We start from the raw sequence: 12,621 nt of genomic DNA, 5'->3' as shown, positions 1-12,621 counted from the left end.
TAAAAGTTCTCCAGTCGCCATCCAGTTCAGGAGCCCAGCTGGCTTCAGCCAGTGGATCATGTACCAGGGCTGCAGGCAGAGCCGCCCACCAGTCCCCAGCTGCGGCTGCACTCCTCAGCCCTTGGGCTGTGGATGGGACCCGGCGCCATGGAGCAGGGGCGGAGCCCACTGGGGAGGCTCAGGCCGTGCGGGAGCCCACCGCAGGGGGGGGCTCAGACATGGCGGGCTGCAGGTCCCAAGCCCTGCCCCTGTGGGGAAACAGCAAAGGCCCCGCGAGAATTTGAGTGCGGCACCGGTGGGCTGGCACTGCTGGGGGACCCGGTGCAACCTCCGCAGCTGCTGGCCCTGGTGCTAAGCCCCTCACTGCCCTGGGCCGGCAGTGCCAGCTGGCCGCTCCGTGTGCGGGGCCGGAAGAGCCCGAGCCCACACCGGCGCCCGCCGGAACTCACACCGGCCGGCAAGTGGAGCGCCGGTTCCCACCCGCGCCTCTCCCTCCACACCTCCCCTCAAGCTGAGGGGGGATGCTCCGGCCTCAGCCAGCCCAGAGAGGGGCTCCCACGGTGCTGTGGCGGGCTGAAGGGCTCCTTAAGCGCCGCCACAGTGGAGGCCGAGGCCCAGGCCGGAGGCTGAGCAGGTGCTGAGAGTGAGGGCTGCTACCACATTGTCACCTCTCACCATTACCTTTGCCATATTCTAATTGTTAGAAGCAAATCACAGGTCCTACCTGTGAGGGGAAATACACTGTCAGAAACACCAGCAGGCAGGAATTATGGGGCCGTCTTAGAGTCTGCCTGCCACAGAAGGCTGAAATTTGATAATAGTCTGGAAGGCAATGGTGAGAGTAGAAGGAAAACCAATCTTAAGAGTCAGGTCGGGGACAATTGGTAGATAAGGGTTAAGGTTACATGTAAGTTAGATTTGGAAAGGGAAACTTTTTTGTTTTCAATATATAGGAAAAGGGAGAGAATAGGAGATGAGAGAAGTTTTGAAGTAGGAAGAAGGGACATTTCTAGGAAAGCTCACACCAATGAACCTCCATCTTCCCCCTAAAGTAGGAGATGGGATTATTTTCTGAGTCTGAGAGTTGAGGGGGGATTCATGTTTTGAGGAAAATGGAAAATATTTGAAACAGATACTATGGGAAATGCCATAGATAGTGATTAAAGTGAAAATAGGGAGAGAAAAGGCTAATTAACAGCAGACAGAGTCAGCTTAAGTTGTTTCACATGAATCGTTTTAGAACTGTTGGCCAACAATTTTAGATATGGGCTGGTGATGGGATTTAAGCTATGTAAGCAGGCAAATGAGGTCAAGATTAAGCAAACATGGTAAGAACAGAGCTTAAAGAGAAGATTTACATGAGGGCAGATCGTAGCTTCAATAAGGCTGAGGGAATAGTAAAGGGAATTTTAAAAATCCTTCATCTTACTTGAATTTCCCCCAAAATGTGTAACCCTGTCTTGTTGAAATACTCTCCTCCTTGCTTCATAGCCTGTGAGCTTTGTGTTTTTCCTGCTTCTTTGGAATCTTGGTCTTGTTCAGCCTCTCTCCTTCCTCTGTTCATCCTCCAGCTAAAAGTGACCATCAGGGTTCTCCCCTAGGTCTGCTTCAGGGTGATTTCCTCCACTCCCATGGATTTAATTAGTCTCTAAAGGCTGCCAAATTGCAAAAGTTATGTTTCCAGTCCAGATTTCCTCATTAATTTCAGCCTATGCCCAGCTGTCTGCATGACCCACAGGCATTAAAACTGGACATTTCAAAAAAATAGAAAGCACTATTTCTCCCCTCCACCCTCTCCCCTCTTCTTCCAGCAATTCCCTGTCTCAGGGAAGGACACCACCATCTACTTATTTGCTCAGCTGGGAAACTCCATGTCATCCTTGACACCACCTTTCCCTCACCCCATCCCTATCTGTACACCACTCTACCACTTTCTTTCCCCTTCTCTACGGCCATTCTTCTACTCTCTCTCCATCATACTTTGCCGGATCACTCTATCAGGCTTCTATGCTGCCTTGCTACTTCTAATACTGATTCCTACAACACGTTTTCTTCCCTGTAGCCAAAGGGATCTTGCAAGCTGCAAATCTTATTATGTCAACACACCTCCCCACTTACCCTCCCACCCTGACACACAGACACACACCACTTAAAATCTGTCCTATTGCCCATAGGATAAGTAATGAAGAACAAGGATTTGCTGAGAGCTTTACTTTGTGCCAGGCACTATAATTTACTTTTTTTTTTTTTTTTTTTTTTTTTGAGGCAGAGTCTCACTCTGTTGCCCAGGCTGGAGTGCAGTGGCATGATCTTGACTCATTGCAACCTCTGCCTCCCGGGTTCAAGTGATTCTCCTGCCTCAGCCTCCCGAGTAGCTGCTATTACAGGTGTATGCCACCACGCCTGGCTAATTTTTGTATGTAATTTACATTTTACAAGTACAAATCTATCAGCATGCTATTTCAGGATGCTCATTATCTGGTCCTAGTCTAACTCTAAACCCTATCCTTATCTATTCCTTCCTCTTTACCTGGTTCCTTCCAAATAATCCTTGAAGAATCAGCTTAAGGTTATTGTTGCCTCCAGGGAGCCTCCCCTACCCTAGGTTCAACCTCTCTTAGGGAACATGAACCCCTCACAGTCTACAGTATTAACTTTTTCATTTGTCTGTTTCCAACACCACTCTGTCTTACTAGTTTCTACACTTGCAGTGTCTTTCACAGTGCCCGGTTCATAGTAGATGCTCAATAAATATTTGCCAAATGAATGAGTGAATCTTGCAAGTAAAACAATTCCACATGTTGATAGAGTTTGAAGGAGTGGCTCTACCTGTGTGTGGCTCCACACCTCCCCCTAGCTTTTTCTATGTTGACAATCTTTTCTTATAAGTTTAAAAAATAGATGTTTAAGGCGGGGCATGCTGGCTCGAACCTGTAATTCTAGCATTTTGGGAGGTTGAAGCAGGCAGATCACTTGAGCTCAGTAGTTCAAGACCAGCCTGGGCAACATGGCAAAACCCCATCTCCACTAAAAATACAAAACTTAGCCAGGCATGGTGGTATGTGCCTGTAGTCCCAGCTACTCATGGGGCTGAAGCAGGAGGATCGCTTGAACCCAGGAGGTTGAGGCTGCAGTGAGCTGAGATGGTACCACTGCACTCTAGCCTGTGTGACAAAAGTGAGACCCTGTCTCAAAATAAATAAATAGAAATAATAAAATAAAAAATAAAAAAGAAGTCTAATATTTAATTTTAAGTTACATTGTGAGGTTATATAATCCCCTACTGTTACCCACAGATCTTTAGTAGGGCCCACAATAGAACAAAGCTTTAAAGGAATAGTGTTTGGGAAGAAATATATGTTCAACAGCCATATGCTCCACTTGGTGATTGGACCATGCAGGTCAAGTGTTAAATTCAACAAGCATGGAATAAAAGACATACATATATATATATTTTTGAGATGGGGTGTCACCCTGTCACCCAGGCTGGAGTGCAATGGCTCAATGTCAGCTCAGTGCAACCTCCACCTCACAAGTTCAAGTGATTCTCCTGCCTCAGCCTCCCAAGTAGCTGGGATTAGAGGCACGTGCCACCATGCCTGGCTAATTTTTGTGTTTTTAGTAGAGACAATGTTTCACCATGTTGGTCAGGCTGGTCTCAAACTCCTGACCTCATGATCCACCTGCCTCAGCCTCCCAAAGTGCTGGGATTACAGGCGTGAGCCACCGCACCTGTCCTGAGAGATTTAGAATTGAGTAGAAGAGAATGTAGTAGCTAGAGGTGACTAGGCAAAAACATAAGCCCATAAAGTCCCTGGACACACTGGGAAGGTCGGAGGATTTCCCATAATAAATGAGCTGGGGATTTGAACCAACTTTATTTGAATCTCAAAGCACAAAAAGTGACCCTAGTAGACATGGAGTTGAGAAAGTCAAACGCATGTCTGTAATTACTTTTATCAGTATATTCTTCTTTTTTAAAACCCAGATATCGAGAATCAGTCCAGATCATTCTATTCTTATCCAAGCCTTTCTTTTGTTTTTAGCTACATGGAAAGGATGGGATGGGAGAATTAGCAAAACATCTGGGTAAGGACAATATATTTTTAAAACTAAACAGAACTGTGTATGAGATAATTTTAAGTCTTTGCAGAAGAGCTCAAAGGAAAGAATACCTTATCCTTGACAGACTGTAAAATTTGGTTTTTAGAATGCATGGGATTATTATTATTATTATTATTATTATTATTATTTTGAGATGGGGTCTCAGTCTGTTGCCCAGGCTGAAGTACAGTGGCACAATCACAGCTCACTGCAGCCTCGACCTCCCTGGGCTCAGGTGATCCACCTGAGCCTCCCAAGTAGCTGGGACTACAGGTGCGTGCCACCATACCCACTAATTTTTGTATTTTTTGGTAGAGACGTGGTTTCGTCATGTTGCCCAGGCTGATCTCGAACTCCTGGGCTCAAGTGATCCTCCTGCCTCAGCCTCCCTGTGTGCTGGGATTACAGGCATGAGCCACCACACCTGGCTGTTTTTTTTTTTTTTTCTTTATCAATTATTAATAAATATGTGCCTTTCCTCACTTCTCTACTTCTAACTCCATCTCTGTTATTTTAGATGCAGTGTTCCTGGGCACTTTTGACACTCACTGTGTGGGTTCACACCCCATTAGACTGAGATGGAAGGGAAGGTTTATGAGGAGCTGTCCAGATCAGAGAAAGAAGACCTGTGTGACCCCTCCTGGAGGTCACAGCATGAGGCATGAATGAATGAGAGCACTGGTTCTCAAAGTGAGGTCCTCAGGTAAGCAAATCCTCATCACTTGGGATGATGCTTGTGAGAAATGTGAAGTGGTGGTCCCATCTCAGATCTACTAAGTTAGCATCTCAGGGTAAGTCACTGCAATCAGTGTTTTCACCAGCCCTTCAGGTAAGCCTGACCCATATCAAAGTTTAAAACCTCAACTAGGCTGGGTTTTTGCGTGAGTACTTTAGTAACCACAGGCAATACGTACTTAGATTATTTTTCTACTCTCTTCTGCCAAAATGATTTCTACAGAGATAGTCTTAGAAGTTACATTTTTAAAGTAATCATGAAGAAAAAACATATCTTGAGAACACTGATAAAACAAAACAGCCACTAACTAGGTTCTATGGTCAATGCAATCTGGTCAACGCCATTCCAGAGAGCCTCCTACCTCTGTGACTTCCCCCTTCATCATCCCACGTCTCAGGTTTCTGTCATTTTTCTAGTAAAAGCTATGAAAATCATCCCACTTCCTTTTTGCATTCACCACAATCACTTGCATGAACTTCAGTTCACTTTTTAATTTTATTTTTTGGTAGGCTTCCTTAAATCATGGGATCAGTTCACTTTTAAGTGTCTGGGTTTCTGCTAAGCTGCAGAGCAGCCTTTCTCCTAGTATTTCCACCCTGTCATGTTTATCTTCCCTATTGAGATTGGGTATGAGGAGGTGGACAAAATGTGCTGACAGTGACTTTCACTCTAAGAGAAACTGGGAGGCATGAGTTCAACAAATAGTAATCATGATCATTTTGCATGCAATGCAATGTGAGCGGAAGGAATACAGATAAATACCTAAAATGTGATATAAATGGTATGATAAGGGTGTGTATAAAATACAGAAAACATAGATAAGGAGCAATTGATGGAATGGTGGAGAAATGGAGTAGGAGAGATACAAAAAGGAAATAACATTGGCCTTAAGGTCAAGTTCAATAGATAGATGGACATGGGAAGGGGATGTCGGGTGAAGGGGACACCAAAAGCACAGGCTTGCAGATAGGAAAGGTGTTTGGGGTCTATTTCACAGTAGTTCAGTGTGGCTGGAATATAGGGGACAGAGCAAGAGTAGATGCAGAAGGAAGTGGCCCACACTCTGGGATCAGACTGTGAGGGCCCCATCCTGCTCTCTTAAATATTTTGGCATAATCACTGTTTGGATGACCACATAGAGAATAGTTTCAGTTGAGCAGTGGGATCAGAATCAAAGTTTTATCTATCATATCTATTATCTATCTATCTATCTATCTATCTATCTATCTATCTATCTATCCATCCATCTATCTAATTTTTAAAGACAGGGTCTGACTCTGTCACGCAGGCTGGAGTGCAGTGGCATGATCCTGGCTCATTGTAGTCTCAAACTCCTGGGCTCAAGAGCTTCTCCTGTCTCAGGCTGCTGAGTATCTAGGATTATAAATGCATGCCAGCACACCTAGCTAATTTTTAAAACGTGTTTTATAAAGATGGGGCTCACCATGTTGCCCAGGCTGGTCTCAAACTCCTGGCCTCAAGTGGTCCTCTAGCCTTGGCCTTCTAAAGCCCTGGGATTACAGGTGTGAGCTGCCATGGCTGGCCAACATTTTAGTGTATAGTTTAGGAGACGGACTGTAAAGAAGGGTGGTCATTTGAATAAATGATTCATAAAAGAAAACGGATTTTACTGTAACAACCAAAGCCTACCAATATTGAGCTTCCTTATTCATTATGCAAGTTATTAGGGTATTTTTAGCTCCAGCATTATAATTATGCAAGTAAAATAAACTTCGGGTAAATGCTGATGTGGCCCTAAGTATCTTACTTCACTGAATTGGAATTCTACTCAGATTAGTCTTAGTAGTTCTTTCTTTCTTCCCTGCTAATATCCAGGAAGCAAAGAAAAAGAGATTTCTTGAAGTATAACCTGTTAGAACTTGCATGGAGGCATGGGAGCAAAGGTTTTTTAGAAATATCTGCGGATGTTTGGAGCTGTAAGAACACAGTGCTTGAGGATGCTGACCCCGTGGTGGGATATAAGGTTGAGTGCCTTTTCCCAGACCCAGTATCATTAAACCCTGCATAAATGGGAAACCCAGAAACCATCATCTCTCCATCCTCCAGAGCCCTGCAGAGACAACTAAGGTTTCTGGATGAGTTTATTTCTAAATACAATAGGGAAGAAGTTATTCTCACAGAGATTGTCACCAATATGATTACAGGTCCCCAATTTTTATTATACATGGCAATAGACCAGACACTGTGCAGATCTTATTATTTCCAACTTGATGTTTAGGATAGCAGGGCAGATTGTATTTTCCAAAGATGCCCACAGTAATGTCTCCTAAGCCACGTGGTCTTCTGCAATGGGACCTTGTCACGTCTGCCTTGGATGTGAGCAGGACCTGTGACTCCTTTAACAAGCACAATGTGGCGGAAATGAGGCTGCTCCATCTGGCCTGGAAGCTTCCTGCCTCTTGGTTCCCTCTGACAAGCCAGTTCCCACTGTGGTGAGAGGTCCTAGTCACATGTGTGGTTGTCCTGCTCAACACCCAGCTGCAGCATCAACTGCCAGTTATGTAGCAAGCTCTCTTGTACATTTAGTCCAGTCAAAGCCTTCGGTGACTGTCACCACAGCCAGCATCTGACGGCAACTTCAGAGAGAACCCAGACGAGAACTGCTCAGCTGAACCCAGTCGTCTAAAAAACTGTGAGAAATAGCAGTGAGTTGTTGTTTGAAGCCATGAAGTATTTTGAGCTGTAATCCATACACTATAAAATTTATCTTTTTTCAGGTATACAATATGCAGAGCTATAACCATCACCATTCTCAGTTAAAGAACATTCTTATCACCTCCCAAAATGAAACCCCCTGCCCAGCAGCAGTCACCTACCACCTATCCACCCCCTAGTCTCTGGAAAGGACTGATCTACGATGTCTCTGCGGGTTTGCCTATTCTGGGCACTTTTAGTAGAGACAGGGTCTCACCATGTTGGCTGGTCTTGAACTCCTGACCTCAAGTGATCTGCCTGCCTCGGCCTTCCAAAGTGCTGGGACCACAGGTGTGAGCCACTGCGCCTGGCTGAATTCTTCTTATGTCAGAGCCTATAGACAGGTTAATGGCCGGTTTCTCCTTGGCCCACCACCATCCATCGTGTGGTCTCCCAGGCACCTTTTCATCCCAGAAAAATCCCACCTCCCACTTATATGGTTCACAGATTATCGTCCCTCCACCAATCCAAATCTCAGAGTATTGGATTTCAGTTCTGGGTAAATTTCAAGTGTACTTTAATTTCGGCCCCTTTACATGGCTTGTTGATTTATGTGGCTTCTTGAAATGCTGTTTACAAAAAAGTAGACACTTGAAAAGTGGCATAATTGGTTTGCATGTGAAAACTAAATCAAGATTCACCTCAAATCCAACAAAATAAATGAAGATAGAATGAAGCTTTTGCCTGGCATTTAGCAGGGCTGGCACAGATTTTTCCTCTATCGCACATGGAGGAGCAAGTGAACAGCATTCCCTGAAGTCTCACCAGGAGCTCTAAGCTCCAGAGTGGAGCCAAATCAGGCTGCTAACCCAATGGAGAAAACTTGGTGTGAATATACATATATATGTCACATATCTGTGTGAGCATATAATATGTATCTATATATAGTCAGCTAAAGCTGGCAATGAAAACAAAAACTCTACTTTCTTGGCTTACTCAAACTGCATAAAAATAGAGTGTTTGACAATCAAGGAAGAATGTGCAAGCCACTGCTGGGTAAAGGGTGTGTGGATATCCCATGAAGGAACCTATTAAGAATCCTACAAGCTGACTGCTGGCTTGGTCTGGAAGCCTGAGGCCAGCTCTTTGTCATGTTCTTGCTAATTCAACAGGAATGACTTCAAGGAGGGTTTTATATGCAGGCACGATTTATGTGGCAGGGAAGAATAAAGGGATTTCTGTAAGCTAGCCTAAGTTAGGGGATCTCTTTGAGTGATTAGTCCAATAAATATGTAGATGCTGGTGAGGCTGGGGTGAGGTGTCTGAGGAGAACAAGTGAACATGAAATGTGTGTGCACTCTCACGTGACGTGTGTTAAATATATATGCAGATATCCAAGTACTGCCAGTCATTGTATGGGTTTTTGAGAATCCATGGAGTTTGGGGCACTGGATACAAAATTTCTGGTGATTATACGTTTAAGTTATAATTTTAAATTTTTTAAAAATTTGTTTTTTATTTTTTGAGACAAAGTCTGGCTCTGTCGCCCAGGTTGGAGTGCAGTGGCACGATCTCAGCTCACTGCAACCTCTGCCTCCTGGGCTCAAGCGATCTTCCCCACTTAACCTCTGGGGAAGCTGGGACCATAGGGGTGCACCACCACATCCACCTAGTTTTTGTATTTTTTTTGGTAGAGACAGGGTTTCACCATGTTGACACCCTAGTGTTGAACTCCTGAGCTCTAGCCATCCACCTGCCTTGGCCTCCCAATATGCTGAGATTATAGGAGGGAGCCACTGTGCCCGGCAATGTAAGTTATATTATAATTTTAAAATAACGTCATCTAATATTATTTGACATCTATATATTCAAACATAGACAAACATATATGACAAACATACTTATTTGACAAACATATATAAAGCATCTGTCATGTGCCAGGCACCATGGTTGGCAGGTACACAAAGATAAATAAAGCAGACTTTCTGCCTTTGGGGAGCTTGCAATCCATTGAGTAGGACAAATAAAATTATTCTGCAATGTAATCGAGGGCTATAAACCAAGTCTACTTTTTTTTGATACAGGGTCTTTCTCTGTTGCTGAGGCTGGAGTGCAGTGGCATGATCTCGGCTCACTGTAACCTCTGCCTCTGGGTTCAAGTGATTCTTGTGCCTCAGCCTCCCAAGTAGCTGAAACTACAGGCATGAGCCACTGTGCTTGGCCTAAACAAAGTCTTTTGTAATCATAGAAAATTGTTCCAATTACTTTTACTGTGTAACATATTAACCCAAGACTTACTGGAATCAAATAATTATTTTATTATTCTCCTAGACTTGGTGGGTTAGAAATTTGGAGAGGGCACAGAAGAAACAGAGAAGAGATGATGTTTTTCTGTTTCATAATGTCTGGGACCCCAATTGGGAAGACGCAGTGAGCAGAACTGCTGAGCGGAAGGTGTACACATGACTTCCCACAGAGTCAGGCTTCCTCACAGCATGGCAGCCTCGGGCTCCAAGTGCATGTATCCCAGCAAATAAGGTGAAAACCACATCACTGCTTGTGTCCCAGCCTCATAAAACACTAGTATCACTTCTGCAATACTTTATTGCATGAAGCAGCCTCAAGCCCACCCAGGTGCAAGGGGAAGGGGCATAAATCTAACTCTCAATGGGAGAACTGTAAAAGAAGTTTGTGGCCATTTAAAAAACTGCTATGAAAAGAGAGTGCCTTAGTAACCTGGGGAATCAGGAAGGCTTCACTGATAGGTGATGTTTGGGATACATCTTGAAAGAGGAACAAAAGTTTGTCGGGAGAAGTGGGGTGATAGAGAAATGATTCTTCATAGGGAACTTCACCTTTTAGGCCTGCACGTACACAGGGAATACTGAAATACAAGAAGGAGTACAAGGGGGTGACTAGGAAGTGGATCAAGCATCAAAGGAAAACCAGTCTCATTGCTCTCAGACATCTTGAATACATCATCATGTTTGAACTGCTAACTCAACTCAATAATTGTCCATTGATTCTTAAGCCATATATAGGGTTTGGGAAAGAACCAAACCATAGTTATTTATTTGGAAAAGAACTGTGGAGCAGATAGGTTAAAGTTGGAATTTAAAGTGAAAGGACTACTTCTTCTTTAACAAACACAATACCTACTCTGTCAGGTATCATACTAAGGACATGACAATTTCAACTCACTTAATCCTCATCACAGCCCTACAAGGTAGCTATTGTTATTCTTTCTCAATTACAGATTAAAAACTTGAATTCCAAAGAGGTTAAGTAACTTGCCCAAGGGCACACAGTGGATCAGGGCCACACCCAGGATTCAAATGCATGTTGTCAGGCTTCAGCCTGAGCACCTCACCATTGCGCCAGATCACCCTCAGACAACTAGAGAGAACAGTGGCTGAAATTAAAGGCAACATGGGGAGATTGACTTTGATCTGTATGACAATTGAGAGCCACTTAGGGCATCTGAAATGGCAATAAGTGTAATGTAAACTGTGTTAACCTAACTAGTTATTGGCTGAGCCAGATAGCAAAACAAGTCTCTAGCTTTTTAGTTCAATATTCTTCACTATCCCATAATGCTGTGCTTGGAGATAGTATTTTGTGGTTCAGGGCCACCTGTGAGACTCTTCTTAAATGATGAATTAAGAGCCTGGACTCTTGAAGAAGCAAGCAAGGGAGGTAACTCACGCTCTGCTATTTTATCTGGGTGCTTCCCAGGTGAGGCCACATTTGTTGACTCATCGACATAGTTGTTTTAAGGTTAATCTAGGACAATGCAAAACATACTGCTGTAGTTTGACTCTCAATGATGAAGCACAGTATATAATTAGAAGCAGTTTAATTTGTCCATCCATTCAGTACTGTTTTTTTACTGCCATAGGCTGTGACTGACCTAATGTTTTGCTTCCTGGTATGGTGCCTTTTATATATACATGCTGACGTCAGGCAGGACAGCATTAATGGAGGCAATATGTCTAAATGAAAACACCATTACATTATCAAAATGAAAAATGGTTAGATCAGCAAATGGAGGATTAGAGATGGAAGCTGAGAAAAAAGAATATTAACCTTGCATTCCATTTTAGTCTCACATCTGTGACTTTCTTATGTAGCTATTATAGAACCTTAAGATACATAATGGTTGAAGGACAGTTGGGGGCACACTATAATAGCTACCTCAGAAAAACGGTAGGAGCAATTGACAGCTTAATTTCGGGTTTTGTGGAAGCAATTTTAAATGGAATTTGTGCTAATCATTTTCCATAAATTTAGACATTTCACTTTGTGATGACTTTACACTTTCACTAAGATACAGTAGAAAGTGATGGGAACAATAGAAACAATGAAAACCATGATGTCAAACCCTGGTCTCAGAAATGTCCACCAAGCAGACGTGGAAACAGATGAATACATTAAGTTTTGATCATCTCAAACACTGAAGGAGGTTTAAAAGAGCAAAACAATAGTTCTTGAATTGGTACATGGGGTATAGAAGACAGAACACTGGAGAAAAATCAGGCTTATTTTGGCAGAGGCGTGCAATCACTTGGGCCAGAACAAAGTCATGTGCACTTAATCTTATAAATGATCTCTGGTGAGCTTTAGTGGACATACAAGATAGAGATAGACAGAGATAGAGATAGAGATAGAGATAGAGATAGAGATAGAGATAGAGACAGAGATAGAGATAGAAGTAGAGATAGAGATAGATAACAGATAGCAATAGAGATAGACATAGATATTGGTGAGTTTTCTAAAAAGTGGGTAATCATTAAACAACTCTTAAAATTATACTTCCAGCTGGGCACAGTGGCTCATGCCTGTAATCTCAGCACTTTGGGAGGCTGAGGCCAGCAGATTGTTTGAGGTCAGGAGTTTGAGATCAGCATGGCCAACATGGTGAAACCCCATCTCTACTAAAAATACAAAAATTAGCCGGGCATGGTGGCGGGTGCCTGTAATCCCAGCTACTCAGGAGGCTGAGGCAGGAGAATCGCTTGAACCCAGGAGGCAGAGATTGCAATGAAGAGAGATGGCACCACTGCACTCTGGCCTGGGTGACAGAGGGAGACTCTGTCTCAAAAAAAAAAAAAAAAAAAAAAAAAAAA

At 43.4% G+C, this 12,621-nt stretch overlaps 1 long non-coding RNA gene across 1 annotated transcript in view; it reads left to right on the top strand.

The window, feature by feature from the left end:
* The first annotated feature begins 465 nt into the window (after nucleotides 1-465).
* The window catches only part of LOC108522854 (uncharacterized), a 14,023-nt gene continuing 1,867 nt past the window's right edge, over nucleotides 466-12,621 (top strand). The window contains exons 1-2 of the long non-coding RNA XR_001883620.1: nucleotides 466-634; nucleotides 4,622-4,807. This is a non-coding gene — a long non-coding RNA (uncharacterized LOC108522854). The remainder of the gene's footprint in view (nucleotides 635-4,621; nucleotides 4,808-12,621) is intronic.

The sequence above is a fragment of the Rhinopithecus bieti genome, unplaced genomic scaffold, assembly GCF_001698545.2.
Source record: "Rhinopithecus bieti isolate Rb0 unplaced genomic scaffold, ASM169854v2 scaffold_66246, whole genome shotgun sequence".
In the NCBI taxonomy this organism is placed as follows: domain Eukaryota; kingdom Metazoa; phylum Chordata; class Mammalia; order Primates; family Cercopithecidae; genus Rhinopithecus; species Rhinopithecus bieti.
The sequence above is the reverse complement of the archived record's forward strand: the minus strand, read 5'-3'. Positions and strand labels throughout refer to the sequence as shown.